Source organism: Protomyctophum parallelum (assembly GCF_964188405.1).
Source record: "Protomyctophum parallelum genome assembly, chromosome: 23".
Lineage (NCBI taxonomy): Eukaryota > Metazoa > Chordata > Actinopteri > Myctophiformes > Myctophidae > Protomyctophum > Protomyctophum parallelum.
In genome coordinates, this window is record NC_139715.1 from 5,174,095 (window position 1) to 5,193,401 (window position 19,307).

The window sequence follows — 19,307 nt, forward strand, 5'->3', positions numbered from 1 at the left end:
CACCATTGCCATTTAAGAAATAATGGTGAAAATAGTAATAGTAATAGTAGTGAAGGTTTTACCAACCTGCTCTGTGTAGTTTGACGATTGGTTGTAAAACCATATCCAGTAGTCTGCGTTGGCGGTCAGTTTCTTGCTTGATGTGGAAAGCTTCATCCTCGTACTCTGTTAGAATTCTTCCAACAACCCCAAATATCTCTTCAGCAGCAGCATATAGTCTCTGGTTCACCAAGGACTTCAATGTTTGTAGTAAAGCCATAACTCAAAACCTGCCCAAATAAACGCTTCAGCTAGTGCAGAAAGGAGAAGTTCAGCTCTTAACAACTAGCAGAGTTAAAGTCACTCCCAACAGAACAAACTCTTGTTAAATACTAACAGAGGGCCCTGATGCTCCAATCAGATTGATGGGGGCGGGACACCTCAACAATAGAACAAAACTGGCCAATCAGTGCTCCCAACAACAAGGCAACTCAATACGTCTTCTATCAAACATTATACAATGACGATCAGATTCAGTAAAAAATAATAAAGTTAAAGGGGCGGTGGTGGCTCAGGGGTAGAGTGCCTGGATGGTAACCGTAAGGTTGCCAGTTCGAACCCGGGCTCCCCCAGAGTTACTGTCGAAGTGTCCTTGAGCAAGACACTGAACCCCTAATTGCTCCCGATGTGCTAGTTGGTGCCTTGCATGGTTTCCGCTGCCATCGGTGTATGAATGTGTGTGTGAATGGGTGAATGTAATGCACAATCTATGTAAAGCGCCTTGGATAAAGGCGCTATATAAATGCACCATTTACCATTTACCATTAAAGCTGCATTGTTACTTTCCTATTCTACCCTGAAATTGAACATTTAAATAATAAAATCTCAATGAAAGGAAGAAGCAAAAATGCATGTTTTTAACTGTATAGATATCTGTGTAAATAACAGTTGTTGCAGAGCTGCACTTTTCAGGGAGTTTGTTTCAGAACTCAATTCTACGTTTTATTAGTTTCAACATACATGCTGTACATTTTAAAATATGTACATATTAACAATATTAACATGTTATCTGCATGTAGTGTACCATCATCACCATCCATACACAGAACTGTGTGAAGCATTTCTTATTTGCCATTAGAGTTACAGGCTTAGTGAAATGGATGCACACAGTAACATTAAGACATATTTAATGTAGCAATAGTTCAAGTAAAAGGTGTGTGGTGTGTAAAAGGAATACTCCTATCATGTTCCTTATAGTATGATTGTTTGGTATGAAGGATGTAAAATGAAGCAGTTCTTGTCACTGTATTGTTCACAGTACAAGATGATTCTAGGATCATAAAGCAAACCTTTACCAGGTGACTTTAGAGGTATGAATGGGTGGCACCTACGCAAGACTAAAGACTTGAGTAGCAGCGTTATGAATGAGCTGCAATCACCTGGTATATGTTTAGGGACATCTGTAAAACACTGGTACAGTAGTCAAGACTACTATTGGACATTTTTCTAGATTCCGGTTGGATATAAATCATATAATCTGACTTTGACTGTGCTGATGTGGCTGGTTAAAGTTCTGAGGCCATGACTACAACTTTTGTCACCTATCAGATGTCGTCACAGGGATGCTAAGTATTTCCCAGTCTAAATGATTTAAATGCAAATGATTCCCAATCCTATACATGTTCCACTCCATTCACAAAATACTGTAGGAGTTGGCTATATGCACTCTACTTATGACGCTAAAAGGATCACATGCAAATTAGTTGGTCGATCCATTCAGCAATAGGGTTACACACCCTAACCCATTATCACCTGTCTGTTAACAATGGGAACGAAATGACTTAACTTAATTGCCTGGTCCTACAACAACCCACTCTGTTTGTCTGTCTGTCTGGCTTGTGATAACAACACACAGATCCTTCAGGCCTAGCGTTTCATTATCTCCCATTTAACTCGCGTCAACTCACGTCCACAACTTAGTGTTGTAGTCGAGACCACCTTAAGCGAGACCAAGACAAGACCAAGACCTAGGACGGTCGAGACCAAGACCGAGACCAAGACCGATGCGAGCCTAGGGGGCCGAGACCAAGACCAAGACCAAGACCTGGAGGGTCGAGACCGAGACCAAGACCGATGCGAGCCTAGGGGGGCCGAGACCAAGACCAAGACCTGGAGGGTCGAGACCGAGACCAAGACCGCTGCTAGCCTAGGGGGCCGAGACCAAGACCAAGACCTGGAGGGTCGAGACCGAGACCAAGACCAAGAGAAACCTCACTGTCAGGATTTAGAAGACATTTGTAGAATTGAGCTTATGTCTGAATGGGTTTTAATGACAGAGCGTGGTCAGGCTTTGGAAGGAGGGAACCATACTAACTAACTAGAACATACTAACTGTAAAATGAAGCAGTTCTTGTCACTATATTGTTCACAGTACAAGATGTCCATACTGGAGGTGAAACACATGTGTTGTGATGAGCTTCTTGTAATGAACACACATAAATAATCTGTAGCTGTCAAACCTTTATTTGAAAAAGAAGAAAATACGGACAGTTTTCTTTTTTTACAGGTATGATATAGTAAATATGTTCAGTTACAATGCATTCTATGAAGACAACATAGTAAATAATACAGATAATCTAAACAAATGATCAAATTTAGTGATTAAAATGCACTATGATAATATGTTAGTCCAAACAACACATGTCAACACTCAACACACAGAGTTACAATTGCACCACTAGTGCATGCATATGGATGCATATAATGAATTTGACATTTGACAAATATGGACAAACACTTAATCTCATGTTGTAATATCAGCAGGTCATTATACAAGTTGAAAACCTCCCATGCCTTCTTTGTGTGTCTTCATGTGTGTTTTTAGATTATCAATCCGTCTAAAGCCCTTTTCACAAACTTTACAATCAAATGTTTTTTTTCCCCTGCATGAGTCTTCATGTGTATGGTTAATTATCCATTATGAGTGCAGCCCTTGCCACAAACTGTACACATAAAGGGTTTTTCCCCTGTGTGAGTCATCATGTGTAATTTTAGATTACCCTTTCGACTAAAGCCTGTGCCACAAACTGTACACGTAAAGGGTTTTTCCCCTGTGTGAGTCAACATGTGTCTTATTAGATCACTCGTTTGACTACAGCCCTTGCCACACACTGTACACATAAATGGCTTTTCCCCTGTATGAGTCCTCATGTGTACTTTTAAATCCCCAGTGTGACGCCAGCCCTTGCCACAAACTGTACACGTAAAGGGTCTTTCCCCTGTATGAGTCCTCATGTGTACTTTTAACTCCCCAGTGTGACGGCAGCCCTTGCCACAAACTGTACACTTAAAGGGTCTTTCCCCTGTATGAGTCCTCATGTGTGCTTTTAAATCCCCATTATGAGTACAACCCTTGCCACAAACTGTACACATAAAGGGCTTTTCCCCAGTGTGAGTAATCATATGTGTTTTTAGATTACTCATTTGACTACATTCTTTGCCACACACTGTACACATAAAGGGCTTTTCCCCTGTGTGAGTCCTCATGTGTATTTTTAATGCCCCATTATGAATACAGCCCTTGCCACAAACTGTACACATAAAGGGCTTTTCCCCTGTGTGAGTCATCATGTGTATTTTTAACTCCCCATTATGAATACAGCCCTTGCCACAAACTGTACACGTAAAGGGCCTTTCCCCTGTGTGATTCAACATGTGTAATTTTAGACTACCCTTTCGACTAAAGCCTGTGCCACACACTGTACAAACAAATAGCCTTGCCCCTGAATGAATCACTGTGTGGTTCTTCAGATGTTCCTTGCGATTAAACATTTTGCCACAATCTGCACAACTGAAACATTTCTTACCTGTGTGACTTTGTTTAGGTGATTTGAGGTCATGGAGCAGCTTGTTGCTCAAAGACAAACTCTTTCCTCCCATCTGTTGTGTATTGTGTGATTTCAGTGTGTTTAAACCAGTCTGGTCATCCATGGTCTCGTCCCACTCATCACTGTCTTCAGTGATGTCAGATTCAGAACAGTGTGAAATGTGGAGCTGATCATCACTAGTAGGTTGTGATGTTCCACAGTCCTCTACATCAGATTGTGTTTCCATGCTTTTAGATGAGGTGCTGGCTACAGGTTCTGTTAGCATGTTTTCATCATCTTCATGTTTCACTAATAGTAATGTCTCTGCTGATCCACCATCCTCCTCTGATCTTTGAAGTAGCTCATTGTGTTCCCCTTTAATCTGTGGATCCTCTTTGATCAGACTGGAGGTTCTCTCCTCTTGTTCTCCTTTAATCTGTAGAGACTCTGGTTCCTCTTTGATCAGACTGGAGGTTCTCTTCTCTTGTTCTCCTTTAATCTGTAGAGACTCTGGTTCCTCTTTGATCAGACTGGAGGTTCTCTTCTCCTGTTCTTTTTTAATCTGTGGAGACACTGGTTCCTCCTGGACCAGACTGGAGGTTCTCTCCTGCTGCTGCTCAGGGAATACCTCCTCTTTACACACAAGGTGGTGTATGGAGTCTAGACAGAAGATACAGAGGAGAAACACATCATTATATGTTTGAACATGAACTCTTGCTGTTAGTTCCATACCTGCCCTAATGTTGTTTTGATTTCAGTAAATGTATCATTTGCTATACAACCCTATTGCTATCAGATGTATCCTCTGTTGTTTTAGAGTGCAACACGTTTAATGAGTTAGCTTACTTTAAACAGTCTATGATTATTCATGATCAACATTTAAATAAATTATTCCTTACTACTTGATTCTGTTGTTAATGCTAGTTTAACAGTCACACTAACATTGAATGGGGGAAATACAACTAGAATACTATTGACTATTATTCAATGCAACATTTTCACCGGTTCATCTTCCATTCCAAATAGTCACCATTGCCATTTAAGAAATAATGGTGAAAATAGTAATAGTAATAGTAGTGAAGGTTTTACCAACCTGCTCTGTGTAGTTTGACGATTGGTTGTAAAACCATATCCAGTAGTCTGCGTTGGCGGTCAGTTTCTTGCTTGATGTGGAAAGCTTCATCCTCGTACTCTGTTAGAATTCTTCCAACAACCCCAAATATCTCTTCAGCAGCAGCATATAGTCTCTGGTTCACCAAGGACTTCAATGTTTGTAGTAAAGCCATAACTCAAAACCTGCCCAAATAAACGCTTCAGCTAGTGCAGAAAGGAGAAGTTCAGCTCTTAACAACTAGCAGAGTTAAAGTCACTCCCAACAGAACAAACTCTTGTTAAATACTAACAGAGGGCCCTGATGCTCCAATCAGATTGATGGGGGCGGGACACCTCAACAATAGAACAAAACTGGCCAATCAGTGCTCCCAACAACAAGGCAACTCAATACGTCTTCTATCAAACATTATACAATGACGATCAGATTCAGTAAAAAATAATAAAGTTAAAGGGGCGGTGGTGGCTCAGGGGTAGAGTGCCTGGATGGTAACCGTAAGGTTGCCAGTTCGAACCCGGGCTCCCCCAGAGTTACTGTCGAAGTGTCCTTGAGCAAGACACTGAACCCCTAATTGCTCCCGATGTGCTAGTTGGTGCCTTGCATGGTTTCCGCTGCCATCGGTGTATGAATGTGTGTGTGAATGGGTGAATGTAATGCACAATCTATGTAAAGCGCCTTGGATAAAGGCGCTATATAAATGCACCATTTACCATTTACCATTAAAGCTGCATTGTTACTTTCCTATTCTACCCTGAAATTGAACATTTAAATAATAAAATCTCAATGAAAGGAAGAAGCAAAAATGCATGTTTTTAACTGTATAGATATCTGTGTAAATAACAGTTGTTGCAGAGCTGCACTTTTCAGGGAGTTTGTTTCAGAACTCAATTCTACGTTTTATTAGTTTCAACATACATGCTGTACATTTTAAAATATGTACATATTAACAATATTAACATGTTATCTGCATGTAGTGTACCATCATCACCATCCATACACAGAACTGTGTGAAGCATTTCTTATTTGCCATTAGAGTTACAGGCTTAGTGAAATGGATGCACACAGTAACATTAAGACATATTTAATGTAGCAATAGTTCAAGTAAAAGGTGTGTGGTGTGTAAAAGGAATACTCCTATCATGTTCCTTATAGTATGATTGTTTGGTATGAAGGATGTAAAATGAAGCAGTTCTTGTCACTGTATTGTTCACAGTACAAGATGTCCATACTGGAGGTGAAACATGTGTAGTGATGAGCTTCTTGTAATGAACACACATAATGGATCTGTAGCTGTCAAACCTTTATTTGAAAAAGAAGACATTACGGACAGTGTTTTTTTTACAGGTAGTTCAAAGTGTCGTGATTTCATGGACACTGGTCTCCTGAACTATACATGTTGTATCAGAAAGAGAGTCCTCTGCCTCTCCACAAGTGCAGCAAAGCATTATGGTAATTTCCCACATAACCCCCCCAGGAAAGATCTGGTTGCAAAAGGGCTGAAGTGGCTCTTTAAACATGCATGTGTGAAATGTCTATTTGACCATGAGAGAATTACTTCATACAATGACTATTGCTGTGTGCAGTGGGTGCAGTTAATTTAGGATTAGGAATGTGACAAATAGTTCAAGTTGCTTTTGTCACCTATCAGATGTTGTCACAGGGATGCTAAGTATTTTCCTGTCAAAATGATTTAAATGCAAATTCCCAATCCTATATATACATGTTCCACTCCGTTCACACAATACTGTAGGGCTATATGCACTCTACTTATCATACTAAAACGATCACATGCAAATTGGTTGGTCGATCCATTCAGCAATAGGGTTACACACCCTAACCCATTATCACCTGTCACAACCCATTTCTTCTAACACAGTAGAAAAAGTTGGAAATCCCGTATCCAGTTATTGTACTGTAAAAAATAAAATATATATTTTTTTTCATTCATACCAATTGTCAGATAACATATCAACTCACGTCCACAACTACTATTTTGTCATAGTTTTAACCATCATCACAGTAATACTAAGAGATGTGTCACCACCCTTACACACACATGTTAGAACATGAAGCATTTCTTATTATACGCTAGATCTACATGTAGTCACAGGTTAAGTACAATGGACAGTATGCACTCTGTAACATTAAGACGTACTCCTGTCATGTTCAATGTAGAAAGTTCAAGTAAAATATGTGTAGACTGTTTAATTAGTACTCCTATCATGTTCCTTATATACTTTGGTATGAAGGATATAAAATGAAGCACAAGGATCTTTAGCTGTCAACCCTTTATTAGAAAAATAAGAAATTACAGACAGTTTTCTTACAGGTATGAAATAGTACATATTTTCTGTTACAATGCATTCTATAAAGACAACTATGCTATAAAGAAAATCTAAACAAATTATACAACTATGTGATTAAAATATACTAGGTACAATTGCACCACTAGTGTATAAATATTAATGAATATGACATTTTAATCTCAAGCAATAAAATCAACACAATATTTTTTGGCGTCTTCAAATTCCTGCCCTCACTTTTATCTTCAATATACACTTTGCTCAGCCAATCATCACTATGGGGTGATCAGCCAATCACAAGCCAAAAGGAGGGGATAGCGCCTCTCTCATTAGCACTCATCATTTACAGCTTTTTCCTCTTTGTGTGTCTTCATGTGCTTTTCTAGACTACCAGTCTGAGTAAAGCCATTTTTGCAAATTTTACACTCAAAGGGTTTTTCCCCTGTATGAGTCCTCATGTGTACTTTTAACTCCCCTGTTTGACGGCAGCCCTTGCCACAAACTGTACACGTAAAGGGCCTTTCCCCTGTATGAGTCATCATATGTGTTTTTAGATTATTCATTAGAGTACAACCCTTGCCACAAACTGTACACGTAAAGGGCTTTTCCCCTGTGTGAGTCATCATGTGTGATTTTAGATTATCCTTTCGACTACAGCCCTTGCCACAAACTGTACACGTAAATGTTTTTTCCCCTGTATGAGTCGGCATGTGTAATTTTAGACTACCCTTTCGACTAAAGCCTGTGCCACAAACTGTACACATAAAGGGTTTTTCCCCTGTGTGAGTCAACATGTGTCTTTTTAGAATACTCGTTTGATTAAAGCCTTTGTCACACACTGTACAAACAAATGGCCTGTCCCCTGAATGAATCACTGTGTGGTTCTTCAAATGTTCCTTGCGATTAAACATTTTACCACAATCTGCACAACTAAAACATGTCTTACCTATTTGACTACTCATGGAGTGACTTTGTTTGGGTGATTTTAGGCCATGGAGCAGCTTGTTGCTCAAAGACAAACTATGTCCTCCCATGTGTTGTGTATTGTGTGGTTTCAGTGTGTTTAAACCTGACTGGTCATCCGTGGTCTCATCCCACTCATCACTGTCTTCAGTGATGTCAGATTCAGAAGAGAGGAGCTGATCATCACTAATTGGTTGTGATGTTCCACAGTCCTCTACATCAGATTCCATGCTTTTAGATGAGGTGCTGGCTACAGGTTCTGTCAGCATGTTTTCATCTTCATGTTTCACTAATAGTAATGTCTCTGTTGATCCACCATCCTCCTCTGATCTTTGAAGTAGCTCATCGTGTTCCCCTTTAATCTGTGGGTACTCTGGTTCCTCTTTGATCAGACTGGAGGTTCTCTCCTCTTGTTCTCCTTTAATCTGTAGAGACTCTGGTTCATCTTTGATAAGACTAGAGGTTATTTCCTGTTGTTGTTCTTCTTTAATCTGTGGAGACTCTGGTTCTTCCTGGACCAGACTGGAGGTTCTCTCCTGCTGCTGCTCAGGGAATACCTCCTCTTTACACACAAGGGGGTGTATGGAGTCTAGACAGAAGATACAGAGGAGAAACACATCATTACATGTTTGAACATGAACTATTGCTGTTAGTTCCATACCTGCCCTAATGTTGTTTTGTTTTCAGTGTGAAGTGTCATGCAAATGATTTTCTTACTTCAACAATGCTTCATTTCTAAAACAAGTATCTCCTTGTTTCTCAAATGTAAATAATAATTTGCTAAACAACCCTATTGCTATCAGATGTATCCTCTGTTGTTTTAGAGTGCAACGCATTTAATGAGTGCTTACTTTAAACAGTCTATGATTATTCATGGTCAACATTTAAATAAATTATTCCTCACTACTTGATTCTGTTGTTAATGCTAGTTTCCCCCATTCACTAACATGAATGGGGGAAAATACAACTACAATACTATTGACTAGTATCAATGCAACATTTTCACCAGTTCCTCTTCCATTCCAAATAGTCACCATTGCCATTTAAGATATAATGGTGAAAATAGTAATAGTAGTGAAGGTTTTACCAACCTGCTCTGTGTAGTTTGACGATTGGTTGTAAAACCATATCCAGTAGTCTGCGTTGGCGGTCAGTTTCTTGCTTGATGTGGAAAGCTTCATCCTCGTACTCTGTTAGAATTCTTCCAACGACCCCAAATATCCCTTCAGCAGCAGCAGATAGTCTCTGGTTGACCAAGGACTTCAATGTTTGTAGTAAAGCCATAACTCAAAACCTGCCCAAATAAATAAATAAAATGCTTCAGCTAGTGTAGAAAGGAGAAGTTCAGCTCTTAACAACTAGCAGAGATTAAAGTGACTATAAGCAGAATAAACTCTTGTTAAATGCTAACAGATGGCCCTGATGGTCCAATCAGAGTGAGGGGCGGGACACAAAACTGGCCAATCACTGCTCCCAACAACAAGGCAATTCAATGAGTTTTATATCAAACATTAAGGAAATGAAACATTATATCAGATTCAGTAAAACAAATAAAAATAAAGTAAAAGCTGCATTAGGTAACTTTCCTATTCTACCCCGTATTTGAACCTTGTTGCCTTAATTGAAAACATATTCAGGACACAGAGCAAACAGGCATGCATGCTTTTAGCTGTGATAAAAATAACAGAGTTGTTGCAGAGCTGCAGTTTTCAGGGTGTTTGTTCCAGATATGTTACACATTAATCTGAATACTATGTTTTAATTCTAGGATCATAAAGCAAACCTTTACCAGGTGACTTTAGAGGTATGAATGGGTGGCACCTACGCAAGACTAAAGACTTGAGTAGCAGCGTTCTGAATGAGCTGCAATCACCTGGTATATGTTTAGGGACATCTGTAAAACACTGGTACAGTAGTCAAGACTACTATTGGACATTTTTCTAGATTCCGGTTGGATATAAATCATATAATCTGACTTTGACTGTGCTGATGTGGCTGGTTAAAGTTCTGAGGCCATGACTACAACTTTTGTCACCTATCAGATGTCGTCACAGGGATGCTAAGTATTTCCCAGTCTAAATGATTTAAATGCAAATGATTCCCAATCCTATACATGTTCCACTCCATTCACACAATACTGTAGGAGTTGGCTATATGCACTCTACTTATGACGCTAAAAGGATCACATGCAAATTAGTTGGTCGATCCATTCAGCAATAGGGTTACACACCCTAACCCATTATCACCTGTCTGTTAACAATGGGAACGAAATGACTTAACTCAATTGCCTGGTCCTACAACAACCCACTCTGTTTGTCTGTCTGTCTGGCTTGTGATAACAACACACAGATCCTTCAGGCCTAGCGTTTCATTATCTCCCATTTAACTCGCGTCAACTCACGTCCACAACTTAGTGTTGTAGTCGAGACCACCTTAAGCGAGACCAAGACAAGACCAAGACCTAGGACGGTCGAGACCAAGACCGAGACCAAGACCGATGCGAGCCTAGGGGGCCGAGACCAAGACCAAGACCTGGAGGGTCGAGACCGAGACCAAGACCGATGCGAGCCTAGGGGGGCCGAGACCAAGACCAAGACCTGGAGGGTCGAGACCGAGACCAAGACCGCTGCTAGCCTAGGGGGCCGAGACCAAGACCAAGACCTGGAGGGTCGAGACCGAGACCAAGACCAAGACCTAGGAGGGTCGAGACCGAGACCAAGACCAAGACCATTTTTCCCTCTTATTTGATAGGTAGTATTATTAGGTACAGATAACAATCTTGATCTGAAAACTGCAAATAGATTTTACTTTGGAACAGCTCAAAATTAGGTATACTTGTCTACACAGCATGATTCATTCAAATATTTGACAGATGACGGGAAAACGTGGATGTTGTTCCTGACGTCTCAGAGTATGATTTTCCACAAAACTTGCACTTTGCACTGTGCTTTTTCCCCCCATTAACCTTGCAAATGTAATCTTTGTGTTCCACAAAGCCAAACCTTATAATAGCCGAATTTAATTCGGCTGGTCATCAATAAGAATAAGATGTCGGCTATTAGCCGACATCTTATTCTTATTGATGACCAGTACGTTTGTTGTACACACACAATTAAACCATGTGCATTGCGCATGCACTGAATTAACCTGTGAACTGTGACCTCACCTGTCACACTGTCCGGGTGTCCGTCACTGTCAGATTGACAGTTTCCGACCAAAACCTTTCAGATTAATGGCTATATGGGCTATGGCTCACCTTCAAATTAAAACAATAGTTTATTAGTTGGTTTTGGTTGCTGCTGTTTGAGCCTTGTAGTAAATAAATCGGTAGTGAACCAACAATGAGGCATGCATTCACGTTATACAACAAAGGATTTGCACATGATCGTTTTTATTATAGCCTGACAGGCTGACATGATCACATAAGGTGGACGATGGATGGATTTTACTTTCTTTAGGTATAGATGTAACGTCAGACCGGTGGTGGTTCTTTACTCTTCTCATGATGAAACTGACCCGAGGCGAGGCTTCATATGTTGCGGTCGCGCTGCTGTGCAACGCGTTGTGAGTTGTAGATTGGCTATTTTCAGATCAGTATTCAGATCACCGCTCAACCTCGTTTATTAAAACGACTACAGGCTACAAGTTACAACTTACAAAAAAACCCGGAAAGCTTGCAGTCTTGCACTGTTGGTAGACAATATTGAAATTAGAGATGAGTCGGTCATGAACGAACGAATCAAAAGAACTAGTTCTTTTTGGTGAACGAAACCGATCCGGTCACTTCCGTGAACGATCCGTTCTTCGTCCGTTCGCAATGACGGGGATTCGCCCGGCGCTGCATGAACCCAGCTAGCAAGTCATGGCGCGCCGCCGACGTGAGGCGGTCCCCGCGCGCCGCGGATCGTGTCCTCCGCCGGGCGCGTGACGCGCCGTGGGCAAGTCGTTCATGATCAGCGTGGGCCACGCGCCCCGACGCGCGTGTAGCCGGCGCCCCGCTTCTCTGCCGCGACTCGAACGTCAGCTACGGACAGCAGCAGCAGGACAGCGTGAAGCTGTCTTATGACACCCCCCCCCCCCCCCCATATATATTGCGACCCGCACCCCTCGATTCTCCCCCATGCTCACCTCCCTCCCACATATTTATAGAAACATAATAAAGCAGCAAATGTATACTTAATTTTGTTTCTTTATTAGGAAAAAAAAAAGTTACAATGAAAACATTTATACAGCCATGTTAAACATAAAGGCACATAAACATTAAAAAAACATGGAAATATTTTAAAACATACAAGTTTAGAATACAGTGGTTGATTTTTATGTAATTTTGCTGAGAATGCACTTAAGGACCACACTTTGAGAACCACTGGCTCCTAAAATCTATAAAACAGTAAAACACCAACTTTCCTGAAACCACCAGGACATTGTTGGATAAGATTGTGTCCACAATTCCACAGTTTTCTGAAGAACCTATGTTTCTATATCAGTGGTTCTCAAATTATGTCATGTCAAGGACCCCAGAAATATATGAAATTGGCCGCAGACACCTATCTGAAAATATGTTGTTCCAGGGACTACCCAGAAGCAAAGAGGAGTTAAAAACGTTTGCTCTGAAATAATATATATTCAAAGATTTGCACATTTTCAGGATAAAACAAAATAGACCTACAAGCTCGTAGCGCGGTCCCTGGAACAACATATTTTCAGATTGGAGTAAATCGTTTGAACACCAATGATACAGAAACATCTAGGGTTTTCAGAAAACAGTCATACCATTTAAACACTTTAACCATCATTTTAAAAGCCGTTAGATTGTTGGCAGATTTACAAGCTCACGAGCTTGTAGATTTGCTATTTTTTTTTAAATCGTGAAAATGTGGCCCAAACCCAGTGAACGTTTTAACTCAAATCTGCGAGGATTTAGAAGACATTTTGTGGAATCAGTTCTCAAGTTTAATTTCTTATGTCTATAAAACACAAGTATTTTCTGTGTGGTTAGTTATGTAGGCCCAATAACAGTTACACAGCAATAAACAGAACACACAATCGAGATTCACCTTTTGAGCAAGAAATGGTGCAGCATACATTTGAACCCTTTTCATGCCAAAGTTATTCAGCATTTGAGCCACGGACCACCGTTTGATGAGCTGCCGTTTCCTTCCTTTATGAAGCCTGACTGTTGGCCGCCAGCAGAAGTTCCAGGATGCACCCTATCCAACGTCTCCGGCTCTCAGACCCCAGGTCCCCGTCACTGAAGTCCAAGATCCCCTGGTTTTAACCATTATTTAAAAAGCTGTAAGCTGTTGAAAACGAGCTTGTAGATTTGCTAATTTTGAAACATCGTGAAAATGTGGCACAAATCTGTAAATATATATTCTTTTGCAGCAAACGTTTTAACTCATCTGTGCGGATTTAGAAGACATCAGTTCTCAAGTTTAAGTGCTTAAGTCTTTAAAACACCAATTCTCTTCTGAGTGGAGTCAGGAGTTTCTGAGCGTAGCAATGTGTGTATGTCCCCGTGTCTGTATGTCCGAGCACGGAAAGCTGGGTGCGTTCCTTGAGGTCTGGATGTTGCGGGGACCCCCACACGGTACAATGCAGGCTGGGTATAGAGGGTCAGGGAAACCCGACTGGTGGTAGCCTTTCCAGCAGAGGTTGAAGTCGATAGGTCTTCCTCCAGCGAAAGTTCGTCTGAAATCACAGAATTAATTAAATACATTTTTTTCACCTTAATCATTTCTCTGTCTTGTGATTCATGACTTAACAGTTGCCCTGTGGGTAAAAACCCAGCCATTTTCTAATTTCTATTCCTGTGCTAAAATGTGACATGTGACAAAATGTGAAAATGTTCTTACCATTTTTATTATCCATTTTATTCATCCATCACCATCATCTCCACTTCCTCCACGTGACCTCATCTGTAATTTGAACAAAATCAAATACAAAATTGATATGGATTGCATTTGTATAGGGCTCACAACACGTGAGCTTGTAGATCGACTATTTTCACCATGCAACCAAGTGTAAATTCAGGCATTCTGAAATAGGCCTACCCATTTAGACCTGAGGACGCATCTGTGTCGCCTCATAGGTTTTAAACATTATTTTAAAAGCTGTTAGCTGTTGAAAAATAGCAGAATAGCAGAATCTACAAGCTCATAGTGTGGCATAGAGTGCCACAGTACTCATCATAATACACCTCAGTCATTTAAAATGTACACAGTTACACATTGTTGGGTGCCAATTTGCTGTCCTTGGTAAAAATTAAAATGAACAATTACCTTAAATTAAAGAACGATGCCTCAGCTCTGTAGGCCTACAGCATGTCACCTTGTCTGTAAAATGAAATCAAATTAAAGTCAAATTTCTTTCAAATGTAACAGCAAACTTGAGGCAAGAGAGCTTAATTGTAGCATGCAACCTGTGGACTTTTATCAACATAAGAAGACGTTAGAAAAGAACATCATGATACATTATTATTGTTCGCTACTAAACCATTTTACTTACTTCTGATATGAGGTTGCTTTGTTTCCCCCAGCCTCCACCGTCTGGGTCGATCTTGCTGGAATCTTGTTTGTCTGTAAAATTAAATAATATAAAACACTGTCCATAACGCAGTAGCTTTCTCTCTTTCCAACGGAGCTATACTCTCCGCCTCCCAGCCGACACTTTATTTATTTATGCCCATTGCCTGATTGCTGATATAATTTCATGATAGAATGAATCAAATCAATCATAATTAATAACATCAACATGTGGGTGGGTGACGTGACATGGTGTCCCTGGCTGTCCTTAGTGTCACTCATGTATAAATAAGAAATATATTTGTCAAAAACCTTCTGAATATTGTGCAGGACATTATGGTCCATGTGAACATACTCAAGATTAAAACATTTCATTCCTCATTTCTTCAGAATTGTCAACCAAACACAGCAAAACTCATATGGTGCGACTGTCCTGGCCTTGTTTCTCAAAGTAGGAACTTAAATAAAACTAAGGAAAAAAATGCTAAAATTATTTTAAAAAATCCATAAATATAATATAGATGTCTATTTGTGAGCCTAATCTTTTCAAAGTCCAAGCATAATGTTTATTCTGATCAAAAATATTTTGTCCCCCAAACCAAAATCATATTGTGTGACACCATTTTGGGAAATTTCAACAGGCAATTGTTTACACACCCATTGGGGTAGAGAGGTACTTCTTCAGTAAGGCTGTTCAGCACTTGCATTACAATAGCATGGCAGGTGTCTGTGGTGAATTATCATTTTAACATTTTCATAAAATACGATCTTGTTGGAACGCTGACAAATGCGACTCTTCCAAGTGTCTGTGGGTGTGACACCTTTTTCATTAAAAAAGCTTAAGGTATTAGATTTTTTGGTCATAATTACATGTAAATCTCAGTTGCTTTGTTATAGCTAGCATGTTGTTAGCATGCTAATGTGTAGCTAGTAGCCTCAAGGTTATGTTAAGTGCAGAAAACGTAATATCGTGTGACACTTTATCATAATGGTGTGACTGTTTTTCTGTCACGCCATATGACTTTTTTGTCACACCATATGATACAAACTGTAATTTCCTACAGATATAGCAATAAATAACAAAGTCCCATGTTTCTTTTGTCCATTTAAACATTTGTTTTAAACATTTTCACCTAAAATCTGCAACTATCCACAATAAATTGTGTTTAATTTCGTTTTATTCAGTCATTGCCATGTTATTCAATGTTAAAGCAATTTTCCTGTTGCTGTTTTTCCTGAGTAATTGTTTAATCCATCTGTAAAGTTCAGTACTCACTAATAAGTAGGTTAAAACACAGTTTGCTTTGAAAAATGAAGATATGATCATACGGTGTGACACTAAATAATTTGGTGTGACGTTCCAAATAGTGAAAAAATCATACCTTTATTAATGATGAAACCATTAATGTTTATGGATTACATAGCAAATAGTCTAAGGAAGAGTCACAAATATTTGTGTAATTTTAGAGAAAGTTTTGTCACAATAAATGCAAAATATATTGAAAGACCGATAACATGGGCCTCACATTGAGTGTTGATTACGAAAATAATATACAGATTTAATACATTTTCACAAAACTATAGTGGATCACAGGTTAGTTATGATAAAGGACTTTGATAAAGTGAGCAACTTAAGAAAGTTGTACTCCATTTTCATTTTATAAACAATTATTGTCATGTCACACCATATGACGATTTTAGGCACAAGTACAACAAAATGCTGAATAAATTCTGATTCCAATAAAATATCTAAAAACAAAATATGTTTCCATAAAGATGAGAGTGAGTAGAACAAAAGTAAATCATTTTTATTCCTGTTATTTAAAGGTTTTAAAAAAACACTTTTTGCTCTTGCTCTTCTTTGGACCTATATGAACGTCATGCAGCGCTGTCTTTAATTAATGTGAATGCCTGAATGGGCTCCTCTCACTCTCTGTCCTTGCGATCGGGTGATCGGGTTTTGCATCTCGTCTCGAGTGGTCTCGGTGGGAGAAGAGACCCGAGACAATTGGTCCGAGATCAAGACAAGACCGAGACAAATGAGGGGCGAGACCGAGACGAGACGACAAGACAAAAAAAGGCGAGAAGCGCGAGAACGAGACAAGACCGAGACAAATGAGGAGCGAGAACGAGACGAGACCACAAGACAAAAAAAGGCGAGAAGCGCGAGAACGGAAAAGACCGAGACAAATTGTTTTTCCCCTGTGTGAGTCAACATGTGTGATTTTAGATTACTCATTTGACTAACAATAGTTAAATGAGTGTGGACTGTAAAATAATACTCCTATGCACTTAATGTCCGTAATTAAAGGAGATTAAACTAATGTGTTGTGAATGTGATGAGCTTTCTGTAATGAACACACATGAAGGATATGTAGCTGTCAACCCTTTATTTGTAAAATAATACATTTTTGTACAGGTATGACAGAGTCAATATTTACAATGCATTCAATGAAGACAAAATACTACAGAGAATCTAAACAAAGGATCAAACTAAGCGATTAAAATATGAGTGACAATTGCAAAGATAGCCTGGCATGGTCAGCCTAATATCACTGCGTAAACACACATTTTTCTTCTGGATTGTCTGGTTTCCAGGCTACAATTGTACCACTAGTATGAATATTAATGAATGTGACATTTTACTTGCTGACGAATGTGGACAGCCACTGATCAGTATCAGCAGGTCATTATACAAGTTGAAAATAGTTAAAAAAAATAATGTTATAGTTCCAGCTAATCATGTATTATACATGATGGCTGGACAAAACAGCAGATAATTGTGTCAATAATTGTCGACACACTTTTATCTGCAACTCAACTATATTGCCTTATTTGGGGGGGGAAAGCACTCATGATTTAATAGCTTTTTCCTCTGTGTGTCTTCATGTGTCTTTTTAGACTACCAGTATGAGTAAAGCCCTTTTTGCAAATGTTACACTCAAAGGGTTTTTCCCCTGTATGAGTCATCATGTGTAATTTTAGATTATCCTTTCGACTACAGCCCTCTCCTGCTGTTCATCTTTAATCTGTAGAGACTCTGGATCCTCTTTGATCAGACTGGAGGTTTGCTCCTCCTGTTCATCTTTAATCTGTGGAGGCTCTGGATCCTCCTGGACCAGACTGGAGGTTCTCTCCTGCTGCTCAGTGAATACCTCCTCTTTACACACAAGCAGGTGTATGGAGTCTAGACAGAAGATAGAGAAGAGAAAAATATTATTACATGTTTGAACATGACACTCTTGCTGTTAGTTCCATATCTGTCCTAATGTTGTTTGGATTCCAGTGTCACACAAATTATTGTTTCTTACCTCAACAATGCTTCACTTCTAAAAACAAGCCTTTCCCTGTTCCTCAAATATATGTTTTTCATTAGCTACAACCTATTGCTATCAGTTTAACACTAACATGAATGGATTGAGTTCCAACTGCGTTCAAACATGTTCAAGCCTTTAACAGTTAGCATAGTAAAGGTTAACGTAGTAAAGGTTTTACCAACCTGCTCTGTGTAGTTTGACGATTGAAACCATATCAAGTAGTCTGCGTTGGCGTTCAGTTTCTTGCTTGATGTGGAAAGCTTCATTTCATTTTCATTTCATTTCAACCTTTATTTAGTTCTCGGATAACACACTGAGGGCTGGGACCCTCTTTTTCAGTGGTGCCGAGATTACAACACATCAACAATGTACAGTTACAATGTAACATAACATAAAACAAGAAAACAACAAGAAAACAAAACATAGATAAATAGAGTAAAATATTACTGGTAATAATAATAATAATAATAATAATAATAAGGGAACATTGCATAGTGCTCAATTAAAACAGGTACAGTTGATATTTACCAGCGTTAATATGTCAAGATGAAAGCGATATAGAGAAGGAAGAGAGCTGTATTTTAGTGAAGTCTGTAAGGTGTTCCAAGTGTGTAGGGCAGCACACTTGAAGGCAGACTTTCCAGATGTAGTGGAGGCATGTATGCTCGCTAGCATCAAATATTCTTGGGAGCGTGTATGATAAGAAATGTTTTTCCATTTTAATGGAAAAACTTAATGCTTCAACCTTGTACTCTGTTAGAATTCTACCAACGACCCCAAGTATCTCTTCAGCAGCAGCAGATAGTCTCTGGTTGACCAAGGACTTCAATGTTTGTAGTAAAGCCATAACTCAAAACCTGCCCAAATAAACTGATACTAGTTTTTTTAAGAACTAAAACTAAATGCTTCAGCTATAGTGCAGAGAGAAGTCCAGCTCTTAACAACTAGCAGAGATTAAAGTAAGTGACACAAAGCACAACAAACTCTTTTTAAATACTAACAGAAGGCCCTGATGCTCCAATCAGAGTGAGGGGGGCGGGGCACACCAACAATAGAACAATACACGGCCAATCACTGCTCCCAACAGCAAGGCAATTAAATTCGTTGGTAATCAAACATTAAGCAAATTAAACATTATAAAAGGACGATCAGATTCAGTAAAACATAATGAAGTTAAAGCTACATTATGTAACTTTCCTATTATACGCTGAATTTGAACCTTTGTTGCCTTAATTGACCATTCA